Below are 20,352 nucleotides of genomic sequence, written 5' to 3'. Positions count from 1 at the left end.
TGTTTGTATCATTACCTTTGGGTGAGGCGGGGCTGATGTTATTAGTCCTCCAATTATTAGGCTTGAATTCGAATTACAGTAGACCCTATTGTTTTGAAAGAAGGGCGGAGGAAAAAAGTGGCGTTTTAATTTCAAAAAATGGATTGGTACACGGTTTTTTAACATTCAATGCACCATCTCAAGGATGGATCTTACCAGTAGTATAAAGGACGAGCTTGCCTACATAGTTGGTTGGCATACGCTTGCTTCAATCCAGTCAAATACAGGGGTGTGTGACTTCCTACAAGTTAAGTGGAAATTTGGTCACTATCCATACCATATTTAAAACACAGAGCACAGAGGGGAATTCCTAAGTTGCACTCACCGAGTTAGTCAATGCTGATCACACCCATTCCGTCTCAAAAGTACGTGACTGCCTGCAATATTAAGCAGAATAGGAGTCACTGCTCAGCGCATGCTTTTAAATCGAGTGCAAGAAGAATTAATTAGGACGTTCAAAGTTGCACTCACCTAGCTGTTCAGTATCGTCTCCCGAACGTTCGGCGTTTGGCTGAGCGCGGCGTCTACTTGCTAGACTATCAATATAGAAAAAGGACTGCAGGCGGATGGAAGCACTCAGTGCCCGTCAATAGAAACAGAAAAGGGGCTCTTTTCATCATGTTGTTAGTAGAGGACATGTGTCGGCCATTTTAAATTGGGGACACGATCAAAACTGGTGCAAACGTCTAGTTCCTGTTATGACAGTCCATATATATTATCCAGAAATCAGTATTTAATTCATGATAATGCGGCACAACATTAATACTTGCGTCTATATCAGTATATTCGGACTTCCCAGTTGAACATTTAGGCGGATGGAAGCACTCAGTGCCCGTCAATAGCAACAGAAAAAGGGTCATTTTAAATTGGGGACACGGTCAAAGCTGGTGCAATCGTCTAATTCCTATTTTGACAGTCCATGTACACTGACCAGAATTTAATTCACGATAGTGCGGCATAACATCAATACTTGTGTCTATATGAATATAATCGGACTTTCCCAGTAGAACATTTATACATATACATTATAGAACATCCATTACTCAAAACCTATCTACATTACATTTAAAACACCACATTCAAAACATCATTAGAGATAGGTGGCAAAACATATTTCCATATACATCAATATGATCAAGAATACATATATCATATTAAATCACAATGGTACAACTGCATGGTAACTTCACACACATATTTCTAAACTCTCAGGAGAGACACCTGTCTGTTTATCTCCTCCTGTTCGTTTAGTCCTTGGTTAACCGTGTTAAGGGAATATATCCACTTACACTCTCTTAAATTGAGTACATTTCCAAAATATGGTATGGGTAGTGACCAAATTTCCACTTAACTTGTAGGAAGTCACACACCCCTGTATTTGACTGGATTGAAGCAAGCGTATGCCAACCAACTATGTAGGCAAGCTCGTACTTTATACTACTGGTAAGATCCATCCTTGAGATGGTGCACTGAATGTTAAAAAACCGTGTACCAATCCATTTTTTGAAATTAAAACGCCACTTTTTTCCTCCGCCCTTCTTTCAAAACAATAGGGTCTACTGTAATTCGAATTCAAGCCTAATAATTGGAGGACTAATAACATCAGCCCCGCCTCACCCAAAGGTAATGATACAGACATCCTTGGTTGGAGTAGTGACTTGGAAACTGTTATAGAATCGGTCTAATGACCCCTTCATTATGTCTCTAGGTAATTAATTTACCAGCGGAACAAGAGCTAAGAATAAAAGTGTTCTTTTTCCGACTACCATTGGGTAAGTCTAATTCCTTACCATGGGTACTTGCGATACATGAATGATCGCAACTTAAAAAGCAACAGCTTGATATACATATTCATTATGTTTCAGGGCTTGTGCTGCTCCTTTGGTTGCCCAAATTCGTAGTCCTGATGAAGACTCGCATGGCCACAGTCTAAATTACCCAAAGGCCCCAAGACGAGTCGAAACGTCGACGCTTTATTTTGTCCTGGATGGTGTTACACATTCTTTAGTGCAATACAAGTTTGGAAGCAATGTCTCCATTTAAGACAAATTGTGTTTAGATCTTGTAATACACACCAGGACTTTGAGGAATTGATTATTGTACAAACTCATTGCTTGTATATATAAATTTGTAAATATTGTAATACTCTATGCTCTTTTCTTCATTCTTTTCTATCAAGCACTCTATATTTCTATCTTTTTGCACATTTTTCTTTGGGCAACTATAAATGCTTTTATAATGAGATAGCCAGAAATGCAATGAATTTGAATTAAAATTGCCCCATAACTTTCGAATTATTGCTGTTGCTGTTTTTGCTTTGGTTTTTTGTGAAAAAATTTACATTGAGTGGACCGGGCTAATTTGTTGTATATGCCCTTTGAATAAGAGAAAGTTCAAATAGCTACTTGATTCGTTTGGTTTTAGTAAAAATAATAGTTTGAGACCATTGTCTTTGAATAATATTCATCACCCAGGTCTGCCGACTTTTTGGGTTACCCCATTTTCTTGATGGTTAGTTCTAAAAAGAGCAGGAATAACGGAGACTGAGGCATGACTAAATGAGGGGCAATATTTTTTTATCAGTTGAATAATTTTAAGGTAGCCTAAAAGAAAAGTCTACATTGCACTCCACACCTAAACTGAACCCCCTGTCAATTTATAAACCTGTCCCCGATTATGAAATGGCCAAGTTCCTTAAAACCCTTGCTTTTCCAGAACTTTATTTGAGTATTCTGAATGTACAGGCCAAGACTTTTGCATTCTGAAAGCTTCAAATATTCAAATCCAACGGTATAAGTCTCCATGGAATAGAATGACCAAAGTCTAAACCCGCATCTTGTAGTGTCTTGTATCTCGTTTCCTTCGGGAGCTTCGCCGTTTTAATAAAAACCAAAATCTGAGATCCTGCTTCTTGCACCATTTTCTCGAGAAAAAAAAACTATTGAAAGTGCCCTTGTGATCTAACTAACGAGCCCTTATATCCCAAAAAGAAGCTTCGTAATAAATACGAGCTTGGGGGAGTCCCAGCCTTCCTTGGCTGGTGTCTAACTGAAGCACTGAAAGCTTTACCCTTGAAGCCTTCTTACTACAAACAAATTGACGAAAGATTAGCTCTAATTCTTTAAAATACAACATATAGATTTTGATCAAAACATTTGTAAAAAATTAAAATCAGTAATGTTAAAATTGTCATTTTTATAAGAGCGAATCGACCTATTAAAGTAAGCTGGAGGAAGGCCCATCTATCTAATGCGTTTCTAATTTTGGCAAACATTAGCTCATAATTCAGTTTTAAAAGATCCTCATAACGATTGGTAACATAAATCCCCAAATTACGAATTGAGACGCTTGCTTTTGAAGATTACACTGCAAAATTTGAAACCCAGAATTAAACAACAACTTTTCTGTTTTTTCATGATTGATTTTACAGCCCCCAATTGATTCAAACTGGGAAAACTCTGCCAATGTTATTACAATATTCTGCTCTTTAGGTCTAAGAAGGTGAATAATATCATCAGCAAACAGTTTTAATTTAGACATCCCCTCTATTGGTGTTTTTATATCATGGTTAGTCCTAATCCTAATCGCAAGGGGTTCTATATAAAAAAGTAAAACAGCACAGGAGAAAGAGGACAGCCCTGACGGGTGCCTCGATTTATGTCAACCATCCCTACTGGATGAGAGTTTATGAAAACCTGAGCCTGGGCCCCTTGATATAGGATCCATAGCATATCCGTTATCTGTGTTGGGAACCCCATTCTTCTAAGAATATAAAAAAGAGCTTCCCAATTTACATGATCAAATACTTTTTCCACATCGACTGTCATGATTAATGCAGGGGTTTAGTTAGTATTAAAAAAATCAATTGCTTGCACTAAAAACCCGGTGTTAGATTACATTAATCTGCCCGCCACAAACCCAGTCTGATCCTTGTGGATCATCTTCTATGCTGTAGGAGAGAACCGATTTGCCCAAATTTTCATCAAAATTGTATAATCAACATTCAACAGACTAATCTGCCTATATGCATTGATGGCTTGAGGATTTTTACTTTTCTAAACGGTATGGTATGCGTTCATCTGAAAATGAAATGTTTAAAAAGTGGGAAAGCCATCGTTGCTACAGTTGCAATTTCAGCTGATATTTCCTCAGCCTGGATATTTGTTAATTAAGGAAGGTTGATGTCATGAAAGTATTGACTAATCACCTCACTTGAAGCCATGTATTTTGCTTCATAAAGCTTATGATAATGAGCTACAAAATGTGGCAATCTTTTCCTATCAGCAATCAAAATCCCTGGTTCCTCCAATTCTGATATAACTACAGCCTCCTGTTTAACTCTACTTGACCAAGCCAGTAGTGGCCCCACCATCTGACATTCTTCGTAGACACGCTGCTGGAACGTGTGTGAACAACTTATCTCTTCAAGGATGAAAAATTCCCTTAACTTCTGTTTAGCTTTAATTAAATGCGCAACTACGGAATGCTGCTCTAGACTACTATTTCTCTGCATTAAAGCTAAATCAACTGCCTGCTGTAATTCTGTTATGTACGCCCTTCTCATTTTAGACTGAGCGGCTGCAAAGTCCATCATCTGCCCCCGTCGTGTGGCCTTAAAAGCTTCCCAAACTGAAAAGGGTGCTGCTGTACCCTTATTCTCCTGAAAGAAAACTTTTAACCATTTTTCCATGTCCTCTACCCATTGGGAATTCGAGAGGAGGAGGCGGTCCATCTGCCACCTGGCTTTCTACCTCCTCCTTACCTCTATTTCAATTTCCATTTTAACTAATGAGTGATCTGAGAAAGAGTTAGCCCCAATTTCAACATGTAGACAGTTAATATACTGAGAGATGAGAAAACAAGCATTGGCATAGCCAATAGGTCTCGCCTTTGGGACCTTATAAGTGTTTAGCCATGCAACAGTTGATGTTGTTGCACCAAGGATATTGTGCTGCATAACTAAATACTTATCAGGTCCCAAAAGCGAGACCTATTGGCTATACCAATGATTGTTGGAGAAGTGTTTCTGGGTGTGGTTTGGATGGGTGTTTAGTTGTTGTTGGGGAGTAGAGTCTGTGTTGGGGTACCAAGCTGCTGCCGAGCTGCTGCTCTGGAGCAAATGAGGCTAAATGATTAGCACAGAAGGGGAGGCCGATGCTAGTGGGTGAGATAGGAAAGTTGCAGCTAGTCTCTTGCCTCATCCTCTTTCATTTTCGGTGGCAATGGGGTATGGGCGGGGTCTCGCTTCGGCTCTCCTGTGCATTTATTGTTAATAAAAATGAAACATGAATGCCATGTGTGTTTAAAAATGAATAAATAATTCTGTCAGTGGAGCACATTTGTTTCAGAGCCAAGGCAAAGTAACCAGTGTGTTTCTCACCCCAAAAATAAAACGTGAATGTCTTCTTGTAATGCCTGATTACAACTTTGTGCTAAGCATACATGCACCCTTGTCTAATATAGCATTTTTCACCTCTTTCCATTGATGCCAGACTGTGCATATAAAGTATGAGTGCAGGGAACCCGGCAGCAGACTCCAGTCCATGTGCTGCAGAAGGAATAGCTTCCCATCTCACAGTTTGCTTTTCCTATGCGTACGCTAACCGATGCTAGAAGCTGGCTGCTGCAATTCTCACAAATTAACCTGGGGTGCACTTTCACAGATATGCACGGAATAAGAACCACCAGCCACCCCGCTATCTTGCTTTGTTCAAAATCCACTGGTGCTGGTCGGGCATCATTGAGTTTCAGCACAACACCCATTTTATTTGAAGGAAAAATTCTCTCAGCCAATTGCATAGCAGCTTGGTAGAAAGTTTTCCTCTTGCACGCTACTTGATTACTTTTCAACACGGCAGCCATGTTAAACAAATGAAGAGCCCTCGACAGTCAATCGAAGTGCAACAAGGAAGCACACAACTTCTCGCCAATCGAATAAAAAAAAATAATAATGCTGTCTGAGGATCATTTTTGCTTCCAAGCCAAGGATATTGAAGTAAAAAGCAGCCTGATCACAGGAAATCATCAGCTAACAGAAGCACGAGTGCCTGAAAAGTACAATAAAACCTGAATCGCGCGTGTGTTTAAAAAAAAATTTAAGCTGACTGAGGAGCGCTTTTGCTTCCAAGCCAAGGCTATTGAAGTAAACTGCCTGATCACAGGAAGTCATCAGCTAACAGAAGCACAAGTGCTTGAAAAGTTCAGACGCGCTAATTGGACACAGATGGCCCCTGCGCGCCGCTGCTCGCTCCCGCAAGGTGGATGCCACCACAAGCACGAGTGCTTGAAAAGTGCAGACCGATTCCAAAAGGTCATCTCCTAGTGCAGCGCATGCGCACTGCGCTAGGCTCGACCTAAAAATCAATACGCGAGATTGACTGGAATCAACAAGAGTAACAGGTATATTGTGAGACTTCTGGGTGGGTCCTACGCCATGGATCGATCAATTGATAATCCTGCTTTATAAAATCCAAGGCTCTTTTTGTTTTAGGTTTCAATTGCTTTTTTGTTTTATTAGAGGTATCCCTTTTCAAACATTGAATAAAATTAAAATCCACACCTATTATTTTGAGGGCACTCTCCCTCTAGCCAGCTCATTAATCTTCATGATGGCATTGGGATTGTCCTCTATTGGGGCGTAGTTGTTCACGAAATTATAAAACCTTCTATTGACCCCAGCGACCACCCAATTCCACCTTCCCTGAGGGGCTCTCCGGACTTGCGAGATCTCCCAATCAATCCCTTGCCCAAAATAAATACCTACCTCTCTTATAGCCAGTCCTGCAGAGGCAAAATATGCAGTTGAAAAATGTTTGGGAATAAAATGTTTTGGTGCATTTGTTTTTAGATGAGTTTCCTGTAAAAATAAAATTTGAGGAGAAAAATAAATTAACCATCTCATCATTCCACCGTATTTTTGTTTGTTAGAAACTATATTTACATTTACCGCAAATGCTCTTTAAGAGCCCTCATGCCTTATGGGTGGAACCAGCAGGCTGCATTTTGAAATTCAAGCTTTTACATAACTATATATATATATATATATATATATATATATATATATATATATATATATATATATATATATATATATGCACCAAGGCTATCTCACATTCAAAGCGGGACAGCAATCACGGACACAATCTGCTGCAGTTAAACCTCCGTTTATTTTCACTTGGGTCTAATGGCAATAGCACTCAACGCGTTTCAGGAACACTCCCTTGTTCACGAGTGCCTGTATTCGCGTTGTTTTCTTTTTTATACAACCACGTGATTAACATTGTAGCAAAAAGTGAAAAAAGACTGACGCTGGCCTTAATCATCAAGGTAAGCATTTTCTTCATAACATTTCAAAATGTATCGTTTTGTTATAACATTGTGCCTTTGCTCAAAATTAATTTGATTCCATGATGTTCATATACATTTAAAACCAATCAATTGCCAGATCATCGTACTAGAAAAGACATTAAACCCATGTGGGTAATTTATACTAATTTTTACGACACTGTTTGGCAAATACACTGAACTTAGAAATCATAGTTGTAGAAAATTCTGCACTAGTGATGCCCAAGTGGGCAGGAGCATAATAAAACGGCTTTGCACAAAGATCCTCAAGTAAGAATTAGTTCCAGTCTTCAGCTCAGTCAGATTATGGGTGGAACCAGCAGGCTGCATTTTGAAATTCAAGCTTTTACATAACCATCCATATATATATATATTTTTTTTTTGTTGCAAAAAATGAAGACTCCGCACTCTGGAATTGAAAATAACTCTCGTTTATTCGGCAAACTCCATCATCAGTCTGTCACACCGACGCGTTTCGGGCATACGCCCTTTCTCACGGTAGGTGGCACTACTTTTCCCACAGATTTAAAGGCTATGCATTTTGAACCCGTCCCATTGCATTCTGGGATTGGTAGTTTTTTAATTTATTTACAGCGGAAAAAACACCTTAAGTGACAGAAATTATTATTTCTATGACAATTTAGATGACATTTGAATATAGCTACTGTTGCATTGAAGTAGTTGTAGAATCATAAACTCAATAATCAGTATTCTCAAGGTGTAGTACCTATTTGCATGATCCATATTTTCAACATATTCAAGATGGTTGTATATATGTATATAATAATTTTTTAATTGAAATCAGCTGCAAAACAGTTTCAACTACTGAATGCATGAATATGTTGAAAATATGGATCATACAAATAGGTACTACACCTTGAGTATACTGATTATTGAGTTTATGATTCTACAAAAAAAATAAAAAATATATATATATATATATATATATATATATATATATTCACTGAAAAAAACATAGGTTTCACACCAGTTATAGTTAGCTGAACATTTTACTCATACAAAACCATTGAAATTCCCACGTTATAGTTAGTTGGACTCACTATAACTCGCGCGCCCGCAATCCACTGCTGATGATGTCACATATTACATCATTCATGACATGGTCAGTGACATCACTGATGACATCACGGATGACATCTCAAATGACATCACTGATGACATCATCCATGTGATAATATAATGCACCTCATCACACTCTAATCTAACCTTTGATACATCCAGTATCAGAAAACCTAGGGGGTCAGGGGGTGTCTACCCTGCCCCCTTTTAATCATTTCCTCCTTTTTATTTTCACCTCTTGTGTCTCGATTCTACCGAGACACAAGATGGCGGACTCTCCGGACTGTTTAGAATGTTGACAGACACCCGAGAGCCAATCAGCTTTCCGCTCGCGCACTCCCGTAGTGCGCCGGGTGCGCTCCCCGGTACGCGCACCGGTGAGCGCTCGTAGCGCGCCTATAGATATATATGTGTTTTTGATGTTAATTTAAAAAAAAAACACTGGAGCAATTTTCACCAAATATAGCAAAGGCACATCTGCGTACCAGTCCCTACAATTTTGCAAAGTTTGGTGTAATTCCGTTCAGCGGTTCGGGCTGTAGCCGCTGTAGCCGTGTCAGAACGTCCTATGGAAATTAACATGGGGAAAACATGTTTTGGGACCCCCCTTTTTTCTCGGCCCCAACTTCACGAATCCCCCCGAAACTCTTACAGAAGAAGCGGAGCGGAGCTGGCCAAAATTTTGGAAAATTACACACAAATTCCTCAACCGGCGCCAATAGAATGTTGCGGATTTCCTATGGTAGCTAGGTCCTAACTATAACTACCTACTGGTACCTACCTATACCTATATATATATATATATATATATATATATATATATATATATATATATATTACCTACTGGCGGTCGCCAGTAGGTAGTTATAGTTAGGACCGTTTTCCATAGGAAATCCGCAACATTCTATCGGGAATAACTTTGGCGCCGAATGAGGGATCTGCTTGTAACTTTGCCTCGCTTCGCTCCGCTCCTTCCCTGAAAGTTTCGGGGGGATCTGTCAAGCGGGGGCCGAGATAAAAGGGGGGTCCCAAAACATGTTTTCCCCATGTTAATTCCCATAGGGTGGTTGGACTCACTTTTAGCCCGAACGGCTGAATGGATTTCCACCAAACTTGGCAAAATTGTAGGGACTGGTACCCCGATGTGCCTTTGCTATGTCTCAAGATATATGCTCCAGTGGTTTTTACGAAAATTAACTTTGAAAAAATATATATTGGGCTACATTGGGCTATATATATATATGTTAGAGCCCAAATGTAGCCCTATGTAGCCCAATGAAGCCCAATGTAGCCCAATGTAGCCCAAAGATGGCCACCAGAGACAAAAAAAAACAAATGTAGCCCAAATATCAGCCAGATGTAGCCCAACTATAGCCCAATGACAGAATGTCCCAGAGTGTTCTAAAGAACAACTAGAGTGCTAACAGTCTTACTTATGACAAAAGTATGGCACACCTGCAGTCATCTTGATTGGAATAAAGTGTTAACACTTAAAACATTTAATTTGCAAAGGAACAAAATGAGGTGGTTCATTTTGCCATAGAAATTATGATTAGTGCTGAAGGAAGAAAAATTAGGGCACATTTTGAGTGACTTCTCAAATCCTCTTATATTTCATTAAAAAAATTCTGATATGCAGTCTCCCAAGATGGCCACCAGAGACAAAAGAGCCCAAATGTAGCCCAAATATCAGCCAGATATAGCCCAACTATAGCCCAATGACAGAATGTCCCAGAGTGTTCTAAAGAACAACTAGAACGCTAACAGTCTTACTTATGACAAAAGTATGGCACACCTGAAGTCATCTTGATTGGAATAAAGTGGTAACACTTAATACATTTAATTTCAAAAGGAACAAAATGAGGGGTTTCATTTTGCCATATAAATGTTATATATATTACCTACTGGCGGTCGCCAGTAGGTATATATAGTTAGGATTTTTTCCCTATGGGATTTTTGAAAATTCTATGTCTAATAACTTTGGCGTTTGTGGACGGAATTGGCTGAAATTTTCAGGAAAATGGAACATTTTGTTTCTGAGCAGCCCCTGAAAATTTGGGGGGGGTTCGTCAAGGGGGGGCGAGAAAAAAGGGGGGTCCCAAAACGTGTTTTTCCAATGTTAATTTCCATAGGGCGGTTGGCCTCACTTTTAGCCCGAACGGCTGAATGGATTTGCACGAAACTTGGCAAAATTGTAGGGACTGTTAGCCCGATGTGCCTTTGCTAGGTCTCAATATATGTGCTCCAGTGGATTTTGAGAAATTAACGTTCAAAAAAATATATATATCTGTAAGCGAGCTCTGGGCAGCGCTCCGGTTCGCGTACTTGACGCGTAACGGAACTTCGCGAAGCGAAGCTGATTGGCTCTCCGGTGTCTGTCAACATTCTAAACAGTCCGGAGCGGCCGCCATCTTGTCTCTCGGTAGGATCGAGAGACAAGAGGAGGCCAAAACAAAGGGGGAAATGACCATAAGGGGGCATAGTAGATCCTCCCTGACCCCCTAGGTTTGATGTGGAGGATTTAAAAGGGCCCCGCAGGGCAAAAATTTCGGCCTTTGCGAATGCTAATTAGACAAATGGTATGTATCAAACAAGTTTGATGCAAAATAAGGAATAGCAAAATTTGCTATTCCTTATTTTGCGATTGCACTTAAGGATTTGCAAATTTTGTGATTCCTTAAATGCAATGTATCAAACAAAAAATATGCAAAAAATGCCATTAAGGATTTGCAAATTACCACCAACTTCTAGTTGGTGGTAATTTGCAAATTCTTTTCAAAAAGCTTTTTTTCCAAAAAACAAAAGGTGCCATATGACGCCCATACATGCCCTTAGGGCATGTATGTGCGCCATATGCCCCCAAATTTCTTTTTCAGGGGTGCAGCAGGGTGTTCTTGAGACACCCCTGCACCCTTGGAAAAATTCCTAATTTGCGATGAGCTAATTGCTAATCGCAAATTGCACCTTCATTCCTATGGGCCTCCTGGCCCATGGAAATGAATGGGTAATTTGCAATTAGCAATTTGCTCATCGCAAATTAGGAATGGTAAAGAATCGCTATTTATTCCTTAAAATTCGCTATTTAGGAAATGCAAAATAGTTTGATGATACATATGGCGGTTCATCTCTAACAAGATAAGAAGCTTAGGGATAGATTTATGATGACTGGCGCAATGAGGTGGACATCACTTACTTCATTGGTAGGCCTTTACATGTATTATCTCCTCTGTATTCTTCAACAAGCGTAAATTTGATCTGCAACCCTGAGTAGGCCTCACCTTAAACAAACCTCTGGATAGGCCACACCTTATCGTCATCCTGAATTAATCATTTAAAATGCTAGGGACAGATTTATGATAGGTGTATGCCTCTTTTGCGCCACTGTGCGTCACTTTTGTGATGCAGCGGCGGTGCAAAAGATTTGCTATGAGGCGACAAAATTACAAATTGATGCATTTAGGCAGATGTGTCATGCTGTAAAAAAAACGTGCCACATGAAACCGATGCAGCAGTGATGCAAAAGATGCACCATGTTGCAAGACAGGCCTCACTTGGGGCCATATGTATCAAGCTAATTAGCATTCGCAAAGGCCGAAATTCTGCGAATTTCGGCCTTTGCGAATGCTAATTAGACAAATGGTATGTATCAAACAAGTTTGATGGAAAATAAGGAATAGCAAAATTTGCTATTCCTTATTTTGCGATTGCACTTAAGGATTTGCAAATTTTGCGATTTGTTAAATGCAATGTATCAAACAAAAAATATGCAAAAAATGCCATTAAGGATTTGCAAATTACCACCAACTTCTAGTTGGTGGTAATTTGCAAATTCTTTTCAAAAAGCTTTTTTTCCAAAAAACAAAAGGTGCCATATGACGCCCATACATGCCCTTAGGGCATGTATGTGCGCCATATGCCCCCAAATTTCTTTTTCAGGGGTGTAGCAGGGTGTTCTTGAGACACCCCTGCACCCTTGGAAAAATTCCTAATTTGCGATGAGCTAATTGCTAATCGCAAATTGCACCTTCATTCCTATGGGCCTCCTGGCCCATGGAAATGAATGGGTAATTTGCAATTAGCAATTTGCTCATCGCAAATTAGGAATGGTAAAGAATCGCTATTTATTCCTTAAAATTCGCTATTTAGGAAATGCAAAATAGTTTGATGATACATATGGCGGTTCATCTCTAACAAGATAAGAAGCTTAGGGATAGATTTATGATGACTGGCGCAATGAAGTGGACATCACTTACTTCATTGGTAGGCCTTTACATGTATTATCTCCTCTGTATTCTTCAACAAGCGTAACTTTGATCTGCAACCCTGAGTAGGCCTCACCTTAAACAAACCTCTGGATAGGCCACACCTTATCGTCATCCTGAATTAATCATTTAAAATGCTAGGGACAGATTTATGATAGGTGTATGCCTCTTTTGCGCCACTGTGCGTCACTTTTGTGATGCAGCGGCGGTGCAAAAGATTTGCTATGAGGCGACAAAATTACAAATTGATGCATTTAGGCAGATGTGTCATGCTGTAAAAAAAACGTGCCACATGAAACCGATGCAGCAGTGATGCAAAAGATGCACCATGTTGCAAGACAGGCCTCACTTGGGGCCATATGTATCAAGCTAATTAGCATTCGCAAAGGCCGAAATTCTGCGAATTTCGGCCTTTGCGAATGCTAATTAGACAAATGGTATGTATCAAACAAGTTTGATGGAAAATAAGGAATAGCAAAATTTGCTATTCCTTATTTTGCGATTGCACTTACGGATTTGCAAATTTTGCGATTCGCTAAATGCAATGTATCAAACAAAAAATATGCAAAAAATGCCATTAAGGATTTGCAAATTACCACCAACTTCTAGTTGGTGGTAATTTGCAAATTCTTTTCAAAAAGCTTTTTTTCCAAAAAACAAAAGGTGCCATATGACGCCCATACATGCCCTTAGGGCATGTATGTGCGCCATATGCCCCCAAATTTCTTTTTCAGGAGTGCAGCGGGGTGTTCTTGAGACACCCCTGCACCCTTGGAAAAATTCCTAATTTGCGATGAGCTAATTGCTAATCGCAAATTGCACCTTCATTCCTATGGGCCTCCTGGCCCATGGAAATGAATGGGTAATTTGCAATTAGCAATTTGCTCATCGCAAATTAGGAATGGTAAAGAATCGCTATTTATTCCTTAAAATTCGCTATTTAGGAAATGCAAAATAGTTTGATGATACATATGGCGGTTCATCTCTAACAAGATAAGAAGCTTAGGGATAGATTTATGATGACTGGCGCAATGAAGTGGACATCACTTACTTCATTGGTAGGCCTTTACATGTATTATCTCCTCTGTATTCTTCAACAAGCGTAACTTTGATCTGCAACCCTGAGTAGGCCTCACCTTAAACAAACCTCTGGATAGGCCACACCTTATCGTCATCCTGAATTAATCATTTAAAATGCTAGGGACAGATTTATGATAGGTGTATGCCTCTTTTGCGCCACTGTGCGTCACTTTTGTGATGCAGCGGCGGTGCAAAAGATTTGCTATGAGGCGACAAAATTACAAATTGATGCATTTAGGCAGATGTGTCATGCTGTAAAAAAACCGTGCCACATGAAACCGATGCAGCAGTGATGCAAAAGATGCACCATGTTGCAAGACAGGCCTCACTTGGGGCCATATGTATCAAGCTAATTAGCATTCGCAAAGGCCGAAATTCTGCGAATTTCGGCCTTTGCGAATGCTAATTAGACAAATGGTATGTATCAAACAAGTTTGATGGAAAATAAGGAATAGCAAAATTTGCTATTCCTTATTTTGCGATTGCACTTAAGGATTTGCAAATTTTGCGATTTGTTAAATGCAATGTATCAAACAAAAAATATGCAAAAAATGCCATTAAGGATTTGCAAATTACCACCAACTTCTAGTTGGTGGTAATTTGCAAATTCTTTTCAAAAAGCTTTTTTTCCAAAAAACAAAAGGTGCCATATGACGCCCATACATGCCCTTAGGGCATGTATGTGCGCCATATGCCCCCAAATTTCTTTTTCAGGGGTGTAGCAGGGTGTTCTTGAGACACCCCTGCACCCTTGGAAAAATTCCTAATTTGCGATGAGCTAATTGCTAATCGCAAATTGCACCTTCATTCCTATGGGCCTCCTGGCCCATGGAAATGAATGGGTAATTTGCAATTAGCAATTTGCTCATCGCAAATTAGGAATGGTAAAGAATCGCTATTTATTCCTTAAAATTCGCTATTTAGGAAATGCAAAATAGTTTGATGATACATATGGCGGTTCATCTCTAACAAGATAAGAAGCTTAGGGATAGATTTATGATGACTGGCGCAATGAAGTGGACATCACTTACTTCATTGGTAAGCCTTTACATGTATTATCTCCTCTGTATTCTTCAACAAGCGTAACTTTGATCTGCAACCCTGAGTAGGCCTCACCTTAAACAAACCTCTGGATAGGCCACACCTTATCGTCATCCTGAATTAATCATTTAAAATGCTAGGGACAGATTTATGATAGGTGTATGCCTCTTTTGCGCCACTGTGCGTCACTTTTGTGATGCAGCGGCGGTGCAAAAGATTTGCTATGAGGCGACAAAATTACAAATTGATGCATTTAGGCAGATGTGTCATGCTGTAAAAAAAACGTGCCACATGAAACCGATGCAGCAGTGATGCAAAAGATGCACCATGTTGCAAGACAGGCCTCACTTGGGGCCATATGTATCAAGCTAATTAGCATTCGCAAAGGCCGAAATTCTGCGAATTTCGGCCTTTGCGAATGCTAATTAGACAAATGGTATGTATCAAACAAGTTTGATGCAAAATAAGGAATAGCAACATTTGCTATTCCTTATTTTGCGATTGCACTTAAGGATTTGCAAATTTTGCGATTCCTTAAATGCAATGTATCAAACAAAAAATATGCAAAAAAGGCCATTAAGGATTTGCAAATTACCACCAACTTCTAGTTGGTGGTAATTTGCAATTTCTTTTCAAAAAGCTTTTTTTCCAAAAAACAAAAGGTGCCATATGACGCCCATACATGCCCTTAGGGCATGTATGTGCGCCATATGCCCCCAAATTTCTTTTTTAGGGGTGCAGCAGGGTGTTCTTGAGACACCCCTGCACCCTTGGAAAAATTCCTAATTTGCGATGAGCTAATTGCTAATCGCAAATTGCACCTTCATTCCTATGGGCCTCCTGGCCCATGGAAATGAATGGGTAATTTGCAATTAGCAATTTGCTCATCGCAAATTAGGAATGGTAAAGAATCGCTATTTATTCCTTAAAATTCGCTATTTAGGAAATGCAAAATAGTTTGATGATACATATGGCAGTTCATCTCTAACAAGATAAGAAGCTTAGGGATAGATTTATGATGACTGGCGCAATGAAGTGGACATCACTTACTTCATTGGTAGGCCTTTACATGTATTATCTCCTCTGTATTCTTCAACAAGCGTAACTTTGATCTGCAACCCTGAGTAGGCCTCACCTTAAACAAACCTCTGGATAGGCCACACCTTATCGTCATCCTGAATTAATCATTTAAAATGCTAGGGACAGATTTATGATAGGTGTATGCCTCTTTTGCGCCACTGTGCGTCACTTTTGTGATGCAGCGGCGGTGCAAAAGATTTGCTATGAGGCGACAAAATTACAAATTGATGCATTTAGGCAGATGTGTCATGCTGTAAAAAAAACGTGCCACATGAAACCGATGCAGCAGTGATGCAAAAGATGCACCATGTTGCAAGACAGGCCTCACTTGGAGCCATATGTATCAAGTTAATTAGCATTCGCAAAGGCCGAAATTCTGCGAATTTCGGCCTTTGCGAATGCTAATTAGACAAATGGTATGTATCAAACAAGTTTGATGCAAAATAAGGAATAGCAAAATTTGCTATTCCTTATTTTGCGATTGCACTTAAGGATTTGCAAATTTTGCGATTCCTTAAATGCAATGTATCAAACAAAAAATATGCAAAAAATGCCATTAAGGATTTGCAAATTACCACCAACTTCTAGTTGGTGGTAATTTGCAAATTCTTTTCAAAAAGCTTTTTTTCCAAAAAACAAAAGGTGCCATATGACGCCCATACATGCCCTTAGGGCATGTATGTGCGCCATATGCCCCCAAATTTCTTTTTCAGGGGTGCAGCAGGGTGTTCTTGAGACACCCCTGCACCCTTGGAAAAATTCCTAATTTGCGATGAGCTAATTGCTAATCGCAAATTGCACCTTCATTCCTATGGGCCTCCTGGCCCATGGAAATGAATGGGTAATTTGCAATTAGCAATTTGCTCATCGCAAATTAGGAATGGTAAAGAATCGCTATTTATTCCTTAAAATTCGCTATTTAGGAAATGCAAAATAGTTTGATGATACATATGGCGGTTCATCTCTAACAAGATAAGAAGCTTAGGGATAGATTTATGATGACTGGCGCAATGAAGTGGACATCACTTACTTCATTGGTAGGCCTTTACATGTATTATCTCCTCTGTATTCTTCAACAAGCGTAACTTTGATCTGCAACCCTGAGTAGGCCTCACCTTAAACAAACCTCTGGATAGGCCACACCTTATCGTCATCCTGAATTAATCATTTAAAATGCTAGGGACAGATTTATGATAGGTGTATGCCTCTTTTGCGCCACTGTGCGTCACTTTTGTGATGCAGCGGCGGTGCAAAAGATTTGCTATGAGGCGACAAAATTACAAATTGATGCATTTAGGCAGATGTGTCATGCTGTAAAAAAAACGTGCCACATGAAACCGATGCAGCAGTGATGCAAAAGATGCACCATGTTGCAAGACAGGCCTCACTTGGGGCCATATGTATCAAGCTAATTAGCATTCGCAAAGGCCGAAATTCTGCGAATTTCGGCCTTTGCGAATGCTAATTAGACAAATGGTATGTATCAAACAAGTTTGATGCAAAATAAGGAATAGCAAAATTTGCTATTCCTTATTTTGCGATTGCACTTAAGGATTTGCAAATTTTGCGATTCCTTAAATGCAATGTATCAAACAAAAAATATGCAAAAAATGCCATTAAGGATTTGCAAATTACCACCAACTTCTAGTTGGTGGTAATTTGCAAATTCTTTTCAAAAAGCTTTTTTTCCAAAAAACAAAAGGTGCCATATGACGCCCATACATGCCCTTAGGGCATGTATGTGCGCCATATGCCCCCAAATTTCTTTTTCAGGAGTGCAGCAGGGTGTTCTTGAGACACCCCTGCACCCTTGGAAAAATTCCTAATTTGCGATGAGCTAATTGCTAATCGCAAATTGCACCTTCATTCCTATGGGCCTCCTGGCCCATGGAAATGAATGGGTAATTTGCAATTAGCAATTTGCTCATCGCAAATTAGGAATGGTAAAGAATCGCTATTTATTCCTTAAAATTCGCTATTTAGGAAATGCAAAATAGTTTGATGATACATATGGCGGTTCATCTCTAACAAGATAAGAAGCTTAGGGATAGATTTATGATGACTGGCGCAATGAAGTGGACATCACTTACTTCATTGGTAGGCCTTTACATGTATTATCTCCTCTGTATTCTTCAACAAGCGTAACTTTGATCTGCAACCCTGAGTAGGCCTCACCTTAAACAAACCTCTGGATAGGCCACACCTTATCGTCATCCTGAATTAATCATTTAAAATGCTAGGGACAGATTTATGATAGGTGTATGCCTCTTTTGCGCCACTGTGCGTCACTTTTGTGATGCAGCGGCGGTGCAAAAGATTTGCTATGAGGCGACAAAATTACAAATTGATGCATTTAGGCAGATGTGTCATGCTGTAAAAAAAACGTGCCACATGAAACCGATGCAGCAGTGATGCAAAAGATGCACCATGTTGCAAGACAGGCCTCACTTGGGGCCATATGTATCAAGCTAATTAGCATTCGCAAAGGCCGAAATTCTGCGAATTTCGGCCTTTGCGAATGCTAATTAGACAAATGGTATGTATCAAACAAGTTTGATGCAAAATAAGGAATAGCAAAATTTGCTATTCCTTATTTTGCGATTGCACTTAAGGATTTGCAAATTTTGCGATTCCTTAAATGCAATGTATCAAACAAAAAATATGCAAAAAATGCCATTAAGGATTTGCAAATTACCACCAACTTCCAGTTGGTGGTAATTTGCAAATTCTTTTCAAAAAGCTTTTTTTCCAAAAAACAAAAGGTGCCATATGACGCCCATACATGCCCTTAGGGCATGTATGTGCGCCATATGCCCCCAAATTTCTTTTTCAGGGGTGCAGCAGGGTGTTCTTGAGACACCCCTGCACCCTTGGAAAAATTCCTAATTTGCGATGAGCTAATTGCTAATCGCAAATTGCACCTTCATTCCTATGGGCCTCCTGGCCCATGGAAATGAATGGGTAATTTGCAATTAGCAATTTGCTCATCGCAAATTAGGAATGGTAAAGAATCGCTATTTATTCCTTAAAATTCGCTATTTAGGAAATGCAAAATAGTTTGATGATACATATGGCGGTTCATCTCTAACAAGATAAGAAGCTTAGGGATAGATTTATGATGACTGGCGCAATGAAGTGGACATCACTTACTTCATTGGTAGGCCTTTACATGTATTATCTCCTCTGTATTCTTCAACAAGCGTAACTTTGATCTGCAACCCTGAGTAGGCCTCACCTTAAACAAACCTCTGGATAGGCCACACCTTATCGTCATCCTGAATTAATCATTTAAAATGCTAGGGACAGATTTATGATAGGTGTATGCCTCTTTTGCGCCACTGTGCGTCACTTTTGTGATGCAGCGGCGGTGCAAAAGATTTGCTATGAGGCGACAAAATTACAAATTGATGCATTTAGGCAGATGTGTCATGCTGTAAAAAAACCGTGCCACATGAAACCGATGCAGCAGTGATGCAAAAGATGCACCATGTTGCAAGACAGGCCTCACTTGGGGCCATATGTATCAAGCTAATTAGCATTCGCAAAGGCCGAAATTCTGCGAATTTCGGCCTTTGCGAATGCTAATTAGACAAATGGTATGTATCAAACAAGTTTGATGCAAAATAAGGAATAGCAAAATTTGCTATTCCTTATTTTGCGATTGCACTTAAGGATTTGCAAATTTTGCGATTCCTTAAATGCAATGTAGCAAACAAAAAATATGCAAAAAATGCCATTAAGGATTTGCAAATTACCACCAACTTCTAGTTGGTGGTAATTTGCAAATTCTTTTCAAAAAGCTTTTTTTCCAAAAAACAAAAGGTGCCATATGACGCCCATACATGCCCTTAGGGCATGTATGGGCGCCATATGCCCCCAAATTTCTTTTTCAGGAGTGCAGCAGGGTGTTCTTGAGACACCCCTGCACCCTTGGAAAAATTCCTAATTTGCGATGAGCTAATTGCTAATCGCAAATTGCACCTTCATTCCTATGGGCCTCCTGGCCCATGGAAATGAATGGGTAATTTGCAATTAGCAATTTGCTCATCGCAAATTAGGAATGGTAAAGAATCGCTATTTATTCCTTAAAATTTGTTATTTAGGAAATGCAAAATAGTTTGATGATACATATGGCGGTTCATCTCTAACAAGATAAGAAGCTTAGGGATAGATTTATGATGACTGGCGCAATGAAGTGGACATCACTTACTTCATTGGTAGGCCTTTACATGTATTATCTCCTCTGTATTCTTCAACAAGCGTAACTTTGATCTGCAACCCTGAGTAGGCCTCACCTTAAACAAACCTCTGGATAGGCCACACCTTATCGTCATCCTGAATTAATCATTTAAAATGCTAGGGACAGATTTATGATAGGTGTATGCCTCTTTTGCGCCACTGTGCGTCACTTTTGTGATGCAGCGGC

The sequence above is a fragment of the Lissotriton helveticus genome, chromosome 10 (assembly GCF_964261635.1).
Source record: "Lissotriton helveticus chromosome 10, aLisHel1.1, whole genome shotgun sequence".
Lineage (NCBI taxonomy): Eukaryota > Metazoa > Chordata > Amphibia > Caudata > Salamandridae > Lissotriton > Lissotriton helveticus.
The sequence above is the reverse complement of the archived record's forward strand: the minus strand, read 5'-3'. Positions refer to the sequence as shown.